This window comes from Argiope bruennichi, chromosome 10 (genome assembly GCF_947563725.1).
Source record: "Argiope bruennichi chromosome 10, qqArgBrue1.1, whole genome shotgun sequence".
Classification (NCBI taxonomy): domain Eukaryota; kingdom Metazoa; phylum Arthropoda; class Arachnida; order Araneae; family Araneidae; genus Argiope; species Argiope bruennichi.
The window spans coordinates 89,188,022-89,203,935 of NC_079160.1; the positions used below are offsets into that span (position 1 = coordinate 89,188,022).

The 15,914-nt window shown below is 28.9% G+C and overlaps 1 long non-coding RNA gene across 1 annotated transcript; it reads left to right on the forward strand.

The window, feature by feature from the left end:
• Positions 1-316: 316 nt before the first annotated feature.
• LOC129988334 (uncharacterized) lies at positions 317-5,776 on the forward strand. Its single transcript, XR_008785642.1, has 2 exons — positions 317-786; positions 5,581-5,776. It is a non-coding gene; the product is annotated as an uncharacterized LOC129988334 (long non-coding RNA).
• The last annotated feature ends 10,138 nt before the right edge of the window (positions 5,777-15,914 follow it).

Below are 15,914 nucleotides of genomic sequence, written 5' to 3' on the forward strand. Positions count from 1 at the left end.
GGAGAAATTTTAAGTTTAAATAATTCCTCAGGATATATCTAAGAGTTTTGAAAAATACAACTGTTTATTCATCTGATACTGTTTTATACACGTCATCACTCTGCAACTCTTACCTTTTGGAAAATCCCTTTTATCGTTCTAAATTAAACTTCTCTCCCCTAATTTTTTAAGACGATTATTTTGGCACACGATTTTAATGGTCACGTTTTTGAGTGTCATACCGCATTTCACATCACTATGGTCTTTTACAGTGGAAAGGTGAAAGTATTACCAGCATATTTAATTCTAAACCTAACTGATTACTTAAAGGCTTTTTGAATCAAGAATTTGAAACGGTATTTGCGCTAGAAGGAATATAAATCTTTCATCGTGGCCATAGATTTATTCTTTTGAAGACAGCTGCAGAATTCTTAATACTATTTAGTAGTGTTTCTTGGGGAATTTTAAATGAGATGAATGGTGTTCCAAACGAATGAAATTAATCCAAATTTTTTAAACAGCATACCATCTCATATTAAGAAATATTACCATGATTTGGTTCGAACAGAATTTGATTTCATTATATTTTGGCCGTCTACATGTGATCCGTTAAAGATTTTTGTAGCAAGTTTCTAACTGAGAGGCATATCATATGTATTAATTCAACCAAATGTGTGTTTTCTATTTTTAATTCAGTCGAATGATACTTTAACATGAAAAAAATAATTAATAGCGTTTTTATTGCTTTATGTTGGCCATCTAAAATATGCCTTTATATTTGCACCCGGGCATTGGAACAGATAAAGGGTAAGTTGTAACATCAGTTTTTCGCATTTAAATAAAATATTATAATTCTGAGTAAGGTTTTTTTTTCTAATATACTTCTGACTTATAAGAAATAAATTATAAAAGACTTAACTTATAAAAGCTTTATAAAATTACAAAAGTCTTAACATTCCAAGTATAAATTTGAAATTTTACTAATACTTATAAATTTTTAGTTAAATTTCTGTACTCAGATTAATGACTCTTTGTTTAAATTCGAAAATATGCTATTTCAACTATTTCCCCATATCCCCTTTATCTGTTAAGACACCTTAGTGCTAATATAATGTCGCCTTTGGAACGTCCTTCCTAACAACATAAAGCAATAAAAATGCTGTTTTTCCCATTTTGATGTTCTTTTGGAAACTGAACTAAATCTTTGGAAGTTATTGCATTGTTATAAAATTAGCCGTACTTACTGGATTCTAATAAAATAGAGACAATCCTGGTATTTTGCTTTTAGTGTACCAAAATCGTTTATTTTGAGAAGAAGAAGACATCAGAACTCAGTTAAGATCATTATTTCATCCAAAGATTTTGATATCTTTTAAAGTTTAAGGATAAAATTTCTCAAATTTGTAACAATATTTAAGCATCTGATTGATTCTATTTGTAACAAAATTGAGCAATCTCATTTTGGAAATAGCACAGCAGATACTTAATGTATTTTAATTACTCTAGGAAATATGTGCATACATTCTACACACAAGAAAAAAAGAGCGAATATACAAATTTTAATATTTAGTCAAATAAAAGTTTTAACCATTTACATTACCCTTAATTAATGCTGTTATTATGAAAGCCGCTAAATAGTTAATTGCCACATGATCAGATAAAGCTGAGGCGATTGTGTGCCGTGTATCTTAAGAAAAAATAAATTAAGTATTATTAAAAATAGGCAAGACAAATAAATTGCACTAGAATAATGCTCTAGTTCGCTTTTCAATTATAGTCAAAAGTTAATGATGATTTCGATTAAAAAAAAATTAATATTTTCTATTTTTTGCTACATTTATAAAGTGATGTTTAAATCCATTTTAGTTTTATTATTTTTCTTTTTAGTTATATATCTCTTAATTTATGATTATAAATAATATGGATATTTTTTAATTATTCTATCTGAAATTGAAAAATAGATGGCGCCTCATTTGTGATATTAATTTTAATTATATTTATTAATTGGTGATTATGCGATCAGATTTTATTGAGATTTGTTCTTTTTAGCAGGAACCAATAACTGCACAAAGTCTTTGAACTCTAGGATGTGAGAAGGCAAATGAAAATAGATTATGAAATTCCATCTTTACAAATATGACAAATTCAGTAAAATCATTATAAAAACAAGAGTTTTCAAAAAAGACAAGAGTTTTCAGTAAAGTTTGAAACACAGAGTTTTTTCGAAATCTCCATATTTATTTATGTATTTATTTTTATGATTATAATGTTTTCTCTAGGTATATTTAGACTATAAGAAAATAAAACATTACAAAGAAAACTAATTTCAATAAACTTGAAGTTTTTAAAAATATTTCATTGGCTCTATTTCTGAAATCAGACACTATATTTGAAATTGAGGATTGCGAAGGATCTTGAAGTACTAGTCAACCTAAGAATGTTTCAAATATTTAGAAGATTTACCTTTTATCATGAAATTTTATTATTCATTCCCCTTACATAATTCAACAAATCGAAGCATCCTATTTTCATTATTGAAATTTAAGACTGCGCTACAATCATCAATAAAAAAAAAGGAACGCCTTTGTAACTTTATTTATCACTGCATCTTCACAAAATTGGCTTCTTTGGAAATGGCTTTAAGGAACAGGTTTGTTGAGATCGACAAACTGATTAACCGAGTTTATTAACTACTATATCACTTTTCCATTATAAAAAGAATTAGATTTTTTTTTAATAATTCGATTCAAGAAGTCTTTTTATGCATATGTATCAAATTTAGTTCCGAAATTCGCTATAGTTTTTGAGAAATACTTAATTGTGTTTGATGTACATTCCGCCCAAAAAGAGACAGCCATCAGGAGACCGTGTATTAAAAATGTCAGACGATATTTGGGTTCAAACCCTGTAATTGTCAAGATCAATCGTCTGTAAAGCCCGCAGAGTAAAATGTTCAAATAATAGCAGTGAAAAATGCATGTGACTGGTGCTTGTAAAATGTTTCAGGTCGAGCAGATTTCTTAAAAACACAGACTTTTATTTCTTGCGACAAACAAACATTTAATACATTATAAAAAATATCATATATTACACCGACACAGACTACGAACACAAGTGAAAAAAAAGAATCTGAATCTACGTCTAAGTATGAGCGCACGAATGCTTCCGCTCTTATATAGAGTGAAAAAACATTTGAATAAAACCGTCAAATAACATCTTACATAAATAATTGGGAGCTTCATTTTATTTCATGTGATAAATCGTTGCTAACGGGGTAATTCAACTCACAGTGTTCGCAATCCGATTACTCACATCGAATCATCAACAGTTTGTGTACACGCATTCGGATGGAAAGAAAAACCCAATATGAAATGAGCATCCTATTTTTGCTAACAAAAAAAAATATATCATCTTGTTAATAAAAAAAAGAATTTTTCTGCGTTTTTATACACAGGAATTTCAGAAAAATGAAAAACTAGTCAACCTAAATACATTCTTAATATGATTCAAATTTAAATACAAATAAATAATTTTAATACATCCTTAAATAATTTAAATACATCCTTAATATGAGTATGATTTTTACAAAATATAAATAGTGTTTGTTGTCATTTAAATATTGAAGCATTTCTTCTACTTTCGAAATCAATAAGTAAGTGCTCAACATTAGATCACTGAGTATATAAATAATAAGCTCTAATTAATTTCCTTATTTTAGCTTTAATTAATTTACTGAATGATAAGAAATGGTATGGCTTTCCTTAATCTGTATTTCATTTTCTTGCAAACGGTAACTGCCATTTGTAAAGAGTAAAATTTAATTAAAAATTCTTACAATCACTCTGTCCTCCAATCAAATCTTACATTCTTTGGTTGTAAAGAAATATTGATTTATTAAATGAAAGCAAAATTCATGTTAAATTAGAATCGTCTGATCTAAAAACAAATTTAATATTTAACTAATTGCGATGTTATAATGTTCATTAAATTTCGTGATTCATGAAAAGTAGATCTATAAATACAAATAAATTTAATATACGGTCCCTCAAAAAGTGGGAGAAGCGAATTGACTGTTGGAATTTTGCAATTTTCTTCAATATTTCGAAATCTATTTGAGGTATGTGCATAATATTTTGAATTTCTGCATTTTAGTACATCATCTTTTCCTTATGCAAAACTTGTATTATGTTACAATTCACTTTTTCCCCCATTCTTATTTAAATATTCACACACCGGCCCTCTGGCATAGAGGTAGCGCGTCTTCCCAGTGCTCTGGTGTCCCGGGTTCGAGTTCCGGTTTGGGCATGGTTGTTCTATCTGTGAGATGTGTGAATGTGCCCTCCTGTAAAAAGGAGTTATGCAAGCGAATGAGAGATGCGTGAGTATCAAATTCGTACTCTTGGCCCTAGTTGACGCCACGATCAAAACAAGAGACGCTCCTCCTAAGGCTAAAAATCGCAGTCTTCATAACAGCGGGCTTGTCCGTGGCAAGTGCCGTAAGAAACAGCAACGAAACAACAAATATTCATTCAAAAAATATTAAATTTTTATTGTTTGTGCATTTATTTCGGGATTTTTATGAAATATAATGTTTTTTTTTTTTTTTGAAAAATAAATTTGTGAAACCTATAACAGTTTCCGAAGTATGGATAGAAGTTCATAAGTTCCATTTAACAATCGAAGTGTCATTTTTCAAAACATTATAACTCCCAAAATTATCATCAGAATTGCATAATTTTTGGGAGGAGGGGATGATTATTGTACAACCAACGTGAATTGGCCAGCAATAAATCGTCATCAGATTCAGCATTGCTAAGATCTATCGATTGAAGAAAATATCGAGAACTTGCGCTCTGAATTGCACTGTTTCCTTTTTTTTAACGAAGGAATACATAAGTTTATAACTAAGTAAAATAATAAAAATCAATTTAATGACGAATTCCATAAATTTCTGTAGCAATTGTATTCTATTGAATTGCTATAGAAATTCATGGAATTCTTCATTAAATTGATTTTTATTATTTTACTTAATTATAAATTTGCGCATTCCAATAAAAACTGGTAGAAAGAGAAAAAAAATTTAACATGATAGTATTTGTAATTCAAATTCTTTTAGTTAATTATGATATGCAATAAACAGGATTCAGAAAGATTTATAGAACTAGGATTATTTCTTTAGTAAGGTTCATTAAAATTCGATTTCTTTTTTAAATTAATAGATTTTTGATTAAAAACTTTCCAAAATGTAAGATTTTTCTTAATAACTTCGGATTCATATTATTGTAATACTAGTCCCCTTACAAGACTAGCTGGTTCTCGGGAAATGTTGGTTATATTTTATTTCAGATAAATCTTTGGATATAATTTCCTTTCAATAATTCCACCAATTTTTTTAACATTAAAGCCATGTTATTTTAATTGCCTTTCATATACTCTATTTATTGTGTACATGAACCTTTTAATGGAGGCCAATTCTATGACATCATAATGCTATTAAATACATAAATGTGAAGTTCATATTCTAAAATTCGCAATACTGTAACTTCACTTTTTTTGTCTTATAAATTAATCAGATATAATACAAAATTCTTTCTTTTTTAGCTTTCAACAATGGAAGAAAATCACACGATCAAATATTTTTTACAGCACCGAAAATCATTTAAATGTGAAGGCAGCAATACAATCTATTGTTGAAAATGAAGCAAAAGAATATTTTGTTAAAGTTGCGAAATTTCAGGGAAAATTTCCACCATTGTAAAATAGATTTCATTAAAAAGACTATTTTGAAAATTTGAAATGGTGTAAATTTTATTTTTGTGCATTAACATTTGCTGAAGTTATCGTGAAAAAATGCTAAATTTTAGCTTTGGTTTTCACTAACTAAAATTTAAAAAGAAAAAAAAATTATCTCCAGGGTGCACATTTTTACTGTCCAAGTTATATATGTGCTAAATTTGATAGCTGTAGGTCATAGAATGTTAGTAGCAGATACATAAATAATGATTCACATATTATTGAAAATGAGTTATTTTCTCGCCACTTTAAAATTTAAAATATTAAATTTAATTGCTAACAATTTTATGGTCTGCGGGAGTTTTTATTATAATTTCAATAAATTTTTAAATGTAATTTTGAGTATATTTATAAGACTTCTTAATGATTTAGTTACTGCGTTTATGCACTCGAGCTTCGTATATTAAATATTTTTTTATGTTGTTATCATTGTTGTTATTTTTTATGCTTGTTACAGTTGACAAAATTAAAGGTAATTTTTAAAAAAATAATATAAAGACAGATTAATCAAGCTTAAAATATTATCATACGGCGATGACAAGAAATTCAAGTCTATTTCAAGAATTTATAACAAATAAATGTATCATAGAAATTATCGGAAAGATGCTGAAGGCATTTAGAAAATCACAAACTTTCTTGTGTTTCACTGTTCAATCTATATAAGGGAACTTTGAACACCCCTATATACTAGGGGTGTTCAAATGAAAAGGTACGAAGCGAAAAGGGGTGTTCGTACGAAAGGGATATGTGGGTATAAATGAATACTTTATTCAAAGTATACACTATAGGCCTCAGCAAAACGATTCCATTGATTAACGAGCAGAAGGATTCCTTGTTCCCAGAATTCCTGTGGCCGTGACGAGACCCAGTCCTTCACGGCGTCTTTGAGTTCGCCGTAGAAGGTCCACTTGTTGTCTAATTCCTCGATCAACTCCGATGTGTACTGTGAGACAATCCGAAGACTACGCAGGTCCATCAAGAACAAAACACCGGGGCTACTCACGGAGGGCGTGATTCTGTTCCATGATAACGCGTGTCCACAAGTCCCCAGGTCACATACGCGAAACAGGCCAAGTTGAAGTGGGAGCAGCTCGACGATCCAACCTAGAGTCCAGACATTCCCCCCTGCGATTTTCATGCGTTTGGTTCCCTGAAAAAACATCTGAAAGGGAAGCGCTTCAACTCGGACGGAGAACTCAAGGATGCTGTGAAGGACTGGGTCTCGTCACGGCCATAGGAATTCTGGGAACAAGGAATCCCTTGGCTCGTTAATCAATGGGATCGTTGTGCTCAGGTCTATGGTGTATACTTTGAATAAAGTCTTTATTTATACTCATAATGTCGTTTCGTACATTTTCATTTGAACACCCTTTGTACATACAACACCACTCTGTACCCCTGCAACTATAATCTTAAGGTCATTTAAGCAATGTCATCAAAATTTTAATTGTTCATATCACAAACTTTCTTGTAATTTCACGATTCAATCTATATACATACACAAGACAACACCTACCTGTACCCCTGCAACTATAACCTTAAGGTTATTTAAGCAGTACCATCAAAATTTTTATTATTCAAACTAAAAAATATAAGGAATATTCATCAGTATCACATACATAAAGCCGGACTGCTCTTCTGTGTTTAACAAAAATACGTTGTTAATAAGAACTCTGAAGACACAAAATTACGCAAATGCTCATGACAAAAAGAAAAATAAATGTTGTTTGCAAGACAAAAATTGAGTAAAATAAGAAAGAAAGAAAAGGAATGAGTAATAAAAAGAAGAAAATATTTACACACAAAAAACCTTAATTATATTTTTAGTTTTTCAATGTACGGACCTTTATTTTTCCCTAAATTATCATAGTAAATTCCAACTTCCGCAGGATTCAGCTTTTCTATTTAGTTATTGATTCGCTATCAAGTGAAGAAAAAAGAAATGCTCAAGTTATGAAAAAAATAAAACTTATTTTTATAAAAAAGTTTTTAAAAAATCAGACCATAGTTTTAAAAAATAATATAAAATTCAAAGAGTAAAAACAAAGAAAAATATAAAAAAAAGAAGTGTAAAAAATGGAAACATTTAAACACAAAAATATATGAACAAAATAAATTCTGTAATAAAAGTATAAAATTTTGATAACAAGTAGCATGAGTGGGAAAAGACCTGTTACTTAAACTCGTAAAGCGAGGCTAAATCAGAAGTTCAAAACCAAGTGAAAAAGATGTGATTTCGAGCGAATTCATAAAAATAGTTTTGGAAAATAGTTCTTGATAGAGAAAAAATTTGCTTTGAGAAATGCGAATTCCAATTCATCCACAGACAAACTGATTGACAGACAGCCAAAATGCCAAAAAAAAAAAAAAAAAAAAATAGGGTTTTAGCACTCAAGGACGTCAGAAATGAAGAGTTTAATCAAAGTCTCCGATTTGAATTTTTTGACGATTACAATATCTTCTCTATATGTCGTATACGATAAAGTAAAAATGAAACATTACATATCAATGAAATATAAGCAAACTCAGATAATGATTACATTGCTATAGAACAATTCAGTATTTATTGCAAAATAAGTAATATCAAAATATTATAAAAGATAATATATAAATCTAGGCTTGTAACAAAGTTTACATTATATAAAAGCTTCGAAGTCTCCAAAAAGTGACAAAAGTTTGTATTAGTCGGCTAGAATAAAAAATTTATCTATGCCTTTTAAACCAATTTGAAGAAATTAACTATCGTTTGCAAATATTGTTCTTTCATTTAAATGCAAACAATAAAATTTTATGGCAGAAAGTAAGAATTTATCGATTGGTTTTTCATTTATATCTGAGGGAAAGTCATCTGCTTTCATTAATTAATATTGGAACTAATATCCTATTTTTGCTCATTTAAATATTTCAATTACAATTATTCATTGGAGTAAAAAAAAATTCATCATCGGTTGTTTGTTTTTTTAATTATTCTTCGGCACTGTTGCATTTATTATTAACTGCATGTCATTGCTAACTTTAGGCCTAACCACATGTCACTGGCGAACACAGTTAATAGACATGATATCTTTATTATATGATACATGATTATTTTAGGGATTAATCATTATTAGTAAGTAATAATAGTAAATAAAAGTACCCATACTCGGATTAAAGCAATGATAGTTATCTTTTATTATTGCAATATATTTTAATACGGTATGCTCTCAGTAATGCGGTAGGCATCAAACTAAAGAACCATCAAATTAACGAAAGCTCCGGAATAATGAGGCTTATTTTAAATCTATATATAAACCTAAAAAATACGGTTCTGGAAATTGAGTAATGGTAAGTTTGAGGTATGGCATAACATTGCCATTAAATCGCTCTCCTCCTTTGTTCTATTTAGTTAGTTTTATACAAGTTTTAAATCTTTATTCCACTGACACAGTTTCAAACTATGAAAATAAAAGAAAAGTAGAATTTTTATTTCAATTTTTTTTTCAAAACTATCAACAAAAATTTTTGATATTAGAAACAGTCAAAATGAAGGCTTGAAAATCACCTTTTACCCTTAACTTCGCATCAATCGAAAATCTTTAAATACAAAAATTGCTTGCCTTAATGAGGCGCTAATTTGGTTATTAGTTTGGCGCTAGTTTGGTTTATTTTTTCTATCTTCAATATGAAAGAAGTTATAGCAAAAACAAAACTTCAACCCCCGCATTTCACCCCTTTTGAGCTGGATGGACCATCTACGAAACCATCCAGGGCTTTTACATTCCTTACAACATATTTAAAGCCAACTAATATATATAATTTTATTTCATCCTGTTAAATTGTAAGAAAATTAAATTTTTGAAAACTGTAGAGTTTAAATTAGAATGGTCATTACTAAATTTAATTACTTTGTAGTTAAATTCATCCCTTTTATCACAGATACCCACCAAAGTTTTTCCATTAGAAATTTCTATTTTTAAATTCAAGTAGGTAACTTTGTATTACTAGTATATAAACTACTCCAAACGTTTGAATGTTGTTTTCTCGATATAGGCAGATTATTGTGCTTTTATATTTTAATGAATAAGCACCCTAACATCACATTACCATTAATCACGTTCCAATACATGGTCACCTTTTATTAATATCGCATATACTTTTTGAAGCAGGCATCCTGGCATAAGGGTAGCGAGTCTTCCCCGTGATCTGGGCGTCCTGGGTTTTGAGTCCCGGTTTGGGCATGGTTGTTCTTTATCTGTGAGTTGGGTGAATGTGCCCCCATGTAAAAAGGGGCTGTGTAAGCTAATGTGATGCGCAAGTAGTTAAGACATACTCTTGGCCCTAGTTGGTGCTACTAAAAACAAGAGACGCATTCTTGGCTTAAATCGCTGACTTCGACAGCCAGCATGTCCATGGCAAGTGCCATTAGAAACAAGAACAATACTTTTTGAATTGCCAGATAAGGCGCTGATTTCTTCAAAATTATATTTCACTTAATTGCGAAAAAATTGCCGAAAAAGAGAAAAAAAATGTGCAGGTTTTTAAAATTTAACAAGAAAGTATAGAAATTAGAAACAATTTCTTTAAAATTATGCTACTTATTTAAAAAGTCTAGTTTAAGAAAATAAAATAAAAATTACCTTGAATGACAGCTTTGCAGCGTTTTTGAAGGAATATTATATCCTCTTCCCATATCTTTCCAAAATTTTCCTTTTATTAATTGGTGGAGAGTTATTTTGTTTTCGGATTTGTTCAAAAAATAATAGCAAAAACTGTGAAATTTATAAACAAATGCCAAAATATTGTATCAAGCGGAAATAAATAAAAAATTATCGTCTGCATTTTAAACACATTTGAAAAAATTATTTATCGCTTGCATTTATTCTCCTTTCAATTAAACGTAAATAAAGTTTTTTTAATAAAAATTAAGAACTTATCTATTGATGATGCGATTATATTGGATTTAAAAATCGTCTGTTTTTCTTAATATTAGAATTATTTGTTGCGCATTGAAAAATTTCAGTTATAAGGATTATTTAGTATACAGTGGCTCAAACAATTGACAGTACGCCTTACTTTCACATGATAAATCCGACTTTCAATATAAATAACACATTAACGAGAAGTTCAAACATTTTTTTTATTTTGACACTTAAAAAATGGTTTAATTTAAAGTAAAAATAGAGAAAATCAAAGAAAACTTCTAAATTGAAATGTTTCAGAAGCATTTTAAATAAACATATGCAGATTTTTGTCTCAAAAAATTGAGAATACACTAATGACATTTTTGCAATATCTCGCAGACCTAACAAACACACAGTTTCTGGAATTCTTAAACCGACCATTTTTACATAATGCTGGCATTAAATCTTTCTCTTCCTTATTTTTTTAATTAATTTTATTGAAGCATTTAATCTGCACTCCATGTTTATTTCAACAATTTCAAACACGGAAATGAGAGAAAAATAAAGGTTTTATTTCATATTCTTTTCAAAATTGGCAATATAAATTATTGATGTTAAAAACAATCAAAATTAGAAACAAATCTCTTTTTTTTTTAGTTCCTAACTTCTCATCAATTGCAGCAATCGGAAAACTTTAGATACAATAGTTGTTCGATTTAATGAGACGTTAATTTGGCTAATTGGATTTATTGTTCTACCTTTAACATTAAGGAAGTTATAGCGAAACGAAAATTTCGTCCCCACCACCACCATTTCCACTTCCTTTGAACTAAATGGCCCATCTACGAACTCGTCCGAGGTTTTTTCATTTTTTACAACATATTCTAATCAGGTCAAAATCCAAACAAAATTACTCTAGTTGTCTTGTTTACAAATAACATGGGAAAAGTATTATACGGATATAAATACACTTATCTATAGCTATATTTATAATAAAGCTCATTGTGCGTGCGTGCGTGTAGGGGGTCTCTACAGACCAGACCGTTTGACCCAGAGCCACCAAATTTGATATATGTATAGCTTAGAGGTAGAAAATGTGCACCTCGGAGCGTTTTTTTTAAATTTTAATTAAAATTTTAATTAATTAAAAATTAAGTGAAATTTCGAATTTTTTTCCGCTATAACTTCCGAAAATACTATCGCAAAAATTAGTTTTTACATCATATTGTTCAAAAAATAATCTTTTTATGATACTAATGTTTTGACCAGTAAATTAATTTTCTATTTTTAATGAATTTTTTTTAAAAAAATATTTTAATCGTATTTTTCAATAATTTATTTCGCACAAAATAAAAATAAAATTTAATCTGTGCGAGCATGGCAAAAAATTTGCTTTTATTAACTTGTTGCCATCACATTTACAAAATCTCTGATTAAAAAATAAGTTAATTACTACTGCAAATTAAATCTAGAAAAATGTAATTTTCAGCTCGTGACTGCATGAAATGAACAAATAGGAAATGTGATATTTTCTTCAAAAAAATAAATGCAAGACAAAGTTTTCTATTATCGCTTGCAATACCTATATTATTAATTCAATAAATCAGCTTTATTTAAAGTAAACCTGGCTTAATATATACAGGATATCCATTCAAATTCGAAACCAATGGCTAATTTGTAAATCTTTAAATAATAGATATGCATACTGTTTAGTACTGTTAAAATGGTCTAAATGAAGTAAATAATTGTATTTTATGTTACTTAGGTCAATAAAGGCACTGGTGAATTAAGAGTTTTAATTTTTTTTCTTACTGTGCTGTGTGAGTCCTAATTAACAAAATATTCTTGAGACACTAATATTTTCAATAAAAATAGTTACACCAATCAAATAAATCAATCACTAAAATTGACTGATTTATGGAAATATGAATATTACTATTCTATACAAACTTACGCTTTTAGACTTTTCCATCCACTATCTTAAAGAAAATATCCTTTCCAGGCCAAACAGTGCTCGGAATTTCTCCATGGCTGTTATGTGAGTTTGCGTGTATGTGTATGTGTTTGCGCTCTACAAATATTATCTAGAGCTACCACACTTGACATATATATACTTGGGAGGATAAAAAAATATACCTAGAGAGATTTTTTTTTAAATTTTAATTAGAACTTTACTTAATTAAAAGTTAAAATGAATTTTGGCATTTTTTTTCAAGATAACTTCCGAAAACACTACTGCACAAAACTGTTTTTTAAATGAACTTAAGTTCAAAAAACGATTTTTTTTTCATTGATACAAATGTTTTAACCTATAAATTAAATTTCTATTTTTAATTAATTTTTTAATAAATGTTTTAATTATGTTTTTCAATAATTCATTTCGACCAAATTGAAAGTAAAATTTAGCCTGTGAGAGCAAGTTAAGAATGTATCAGTGCGTTGCTATCACCTTGGCAAAAACTCAGACTGCATGATTAAATTAACGTTTATTGCAAACTAAACCGAGAAAAGTGTGATGTTCAGCACGTGTTTAAATGGAAACCTAAGGTTATCAAATAAATATAAAATATGATATTTTCCACATAATTCCACAGTAACTGATTGCAAATTCGAGAGATATATAGTACAAGGAACAAATTATCTTTAGGCTTCTATAATAATATGAGTTAATTTGAAGAATATGATTTAATTCAATTTGAAGTTTAAATACATTTTGCTAAAGAATTTATTGTGAGAACAAGGTACATAAGTATTTAAACGAAAATTTTAGAAAGCCTTATTGCTGGCAAACCAGCTGGTCGCCAAAGGCGCTAGTACTTATAATAAAGCTCAGTCTCTCTCTCTCTCTCTCTCTCTCTCTGTGTGTGTGTGTGTGTGTGTGTGTGTGTGTGTGTGTGTGTGTGTGTGTGTGTGTGTGTGTGTGTGTGTGTGTGTGTGTGTGTGTGTGTGTGTGTGTGTGTGTGTGTGTGTGTGTGTGTGTGTGTGTGTGTGTGTGTGTGTGTGTGTGTGTGTGTGTGTGTGTGTGTGTGTGTGTGTGTGTGTGTGTGTGTGTGTGTGTGTGTGTGTGTGTGTGTGTGTGTGTGTGTGTGTGTGTGTGTGTGTGTGTGTGTGTGTGTGTGTGTGGTGGAGCCAGATAGGCCAGATAGTTCGACCTACAGTTACCAAAGTTGTCATGTGTATACCTTGGAGGCCAGAAATGTGCATCTCAGAGCGATTTTTTTAAATTTTTAATTAGAATTTTAATTAATTAAAAATTAAGCTAAATTTCGGTGTTTTTCCTCTGTAATTTCGGATAATATTACAGCACAAAATTGAGTTTTGCATCAAGTTAAAATTCAAACAATTATCATTTTAATGATACCAATTTAATAATACCATTTCGGCGTGTTTCCTCTGTAATTTCGGATAATATTACAGCCCAAAATTGAGTTTTGCATCAAGTTAAAGCTCAAATAATTATCATTTTAATGATACCAATTTAATGATACCATTTCGACGTTTTTCCTTTGTAATTTTGGATAATATTACAGCACAAAATTGAGTTTCGCATCACGTTAAAGCTCAAAAAATTATCATTTTAATGATACCAATTCTTTAATCTATGAATTAAGTTTCGACTTATAGGATAAATTTATAGATTTTTTAAAGAAATATTTTAATCTATTTTTCAATAATATATTTCGCTCAAAATAAAAATAAAATTTAAGCTGAACGAAGATGTCAATGGGAAAAATTAGTTTTTATCAACATATTGTCATCACATTAACATAAGCTCAAATTAAAAAATAAATCAACTATTATTGCAAATTAAATATATAAAAGTGTAATTTTCAGCACGTGTCTGTATAAAATGGAAAAAATTTTGGAATATGATAATTTTTTTAAATAAATGGAGGAAACATTTTCTAGGATCTTTTGCAACATCTATATTATTAACTCAATAAAACAGTTTAATTTAAGGCAACTCTACTCACTCTAATCAGCGACAATCGGCTAATTTGGGGCACACATCTGCTAACAGAGTGGTCTAAATGAACTAAATAATTATATTTTATGTAACTTGACTCAATAAATTTGATGATGAATTACGAATTTTAAATTTTTACATAGGTCCACTGCCTTTTGAATCATATTTAACAAAATATTCTTGAGACACCAATATTTTAAATAAAAATGATTGAACTCCAATCAACTAAATCAATCACTAAAACTGACTAATTTATGAAATTTGAATATAACTCTTCTATAAAAACTGGCGATTTTAGACCACTTCATCGGCCGTCTCAAAGAATACACCCCAATCTTTTTCTAGGGTTTCTCGACAGTGATTGGCCTATGATTAGGAAAATGTTGATTGTTATAAAATTGATGTAGAAAACTTCATGAATCGCAGAAATTAGAAATTATTTATTTTTAAAAAGTTGTATCAAGAGTATTTCGCAGAATATGATCCCTTAGTACCAAGGGACTGTGTAAAATTTAAACTTCATAATTTTTTCCTAAATACATTTGTCGATTGAAATAAAATGAATATTTTTATTTACATCATTCAAATATTTTGAAAATAAAACTAAAAACTGATTTTTACGATTAATCTCGGAAATTTTTGTTGAATAATTATTTGAGGCATTATATAAATTGCGAAAAATATTCTATAGTGCACATAAAATATCAATGCCGAACGACTCTGCTTTTTATTCTCATATTAAAAAAAAGACATGATTGATAAAAGACATGATTAAAAAAAAGACATGATAAAAAAAGACATCATGGATTACATGATTGACAGTAAAAAATGCTTTTATATTAATTGCAATTTTATTTTAATCATCATATATACATTATGTTCAATATGAACATAAATTTTTCTATTGGAAATCAATTCCATGACATCATGGGGCTATTATATCCAGTTCGTTAATCTCTTAAATGTAGTGGCACTGTAACTGCACTTGTTTATTCATCTTGTAAACTATATAAATATTATACAGAATCCTTCATAACATTGAACTATATAGATATAACTGTTCAAATAGAAAACAGGTTTCATACATAACATTGAAAAACATTGCTATGAAATTTACTTGAAAATATGTTTAAAGTTAATTAAATCTAAAGAAATTTATAGAAACTAAATTTAATATGAATGAAATGATACTTTTGTCCTTTAAAATGGTGTAAAAATCATTTTTATGCGTAAATACTTTTAAAAGTTATTGTAAAAATAACGTCAAAATCTAACTTATTTTTTAATTAAAATTC